Genomic DNA, 1,402 nt, shown 5'->3' with positions numbered 1-1,402 from the left:
AGCATCTTTTTGACAGTTTTTAAAACATTTTCATTACTGGCAGCTATGACCAAATCATCAACCCATATCAATACAATTACTTTTTCATATTCTGTTTACCTTTTGTAAACGCAAAGATCAACTGGGTTTGTGCAAAGTTGTTTTCACACAGGTAATCATGTAACATTTTGTTCCAATTTCGACCTGATTGCTTCAGCCCATACAATGATTTTTCCAGTTTACACACAATTTTCTCATTTGTCTGAGATTTTACATCATACCCCTCTGGCTGCTCCATGTAAATTTCAAAGTCGATTGGTGCATGAAGGTAAGCTGTTTTAACATCCATCTGATGTAGGATCAAGCTTTCTTGGGCAGCTTTCTGCATCAACACTCTCACACTGGTAAAGTTAACAGTAGGAGAAAAAGTTTCTCCATAATTTATTCCCATCTCCTGACTATACCCCTTGGCAACATACCGGGCCTTATATTTGTCAGAACCATCAGCATTAGATTTGATTGCATAGACCCATCTACCCCCCACTGCTTTCTTGCCTTCAGGCAGAGTGGTCAGAGTAAATGTGTTGTTCTCCCTCAATGATTTCATCTCTTCATCCATCGCATCCATCCACTCTTTTGAGTTGGATGAAGTCACAGCCTCTGTGAAAGTTTGAGGTACATTTGAAACCATTTTATAACAGTAATCAATGTTGATCTGTGCCTGATCACTCTCCACCCCATAAAACTCCGGTCTTCTTCTCTCTCTACTAGGATATCTCCTCTCTCTACTCAGAGGATCTGGAGAGAGTGATTCTGCCTTGACTTCAACTGACTGTGCATTTATCTGACTTGAGCTTAACCCACTCTCTGCAATGTCACACTGCTTGGGTTTGTCTGGATTCAGTCGGGTTGTACTATGCTGCACAACAGCATCATCATCAGACTCATAGTCAGTCTCATGGCTCTCAGCATTAGACATAAATCTCACCAGTCTGTGTTTCATTACTTTTCTACTGTCAGGATAGTAGACCATGTAGGCTGGACTGTTCTTATCATACCCAACAAAAATGCCTTTGTCAGATCTTGAATCTAATTCCTTTCCGTCCTGTCTATAAACATAACACACAGTACCAAAAATCTGCATCCTAGACACATTGGGTCTCCTTCCTGTCAACATGAAGTAAGGTGTCTGTCTGATGCGGTTGTTGTAACACCTATTCCTCACCATCGCTGCTGTCTGGACTGCATACGGCCATAGCTCCTTGGGTAACTGGCTTTCCAAGAGCATACATCTAGCCATGTCAAACAGAGTCCTCCAATTGCGTTCAGCCGTACCATTCTGGTGTGGTGAGTATGGTGCTGATGTTTCATGCCTAATCCTATTCCGGCGGAGTAGTGCTTGGTAGCCCTGTCCAGTAAATTC

The sequence above is a fragment of the Oryzias melastigma genome, linkage group LG4 (genome assembly GCF_002922805.2).
Source record: "Oryzias melastigma strain HK-1 linkage group LG4, ASM292280v2, whole genome shotgun sequence".
In the NCBI taxonomy this organism is placed as follows: Eukaryota; Metazoa; Chordata; class Actinopteri; order Beloniformes; family Adrianichthyidae; genus Oryzias; species Oryzias melastigma.
Note: the sequence above shows the minus strand (reverse complement) of the source record.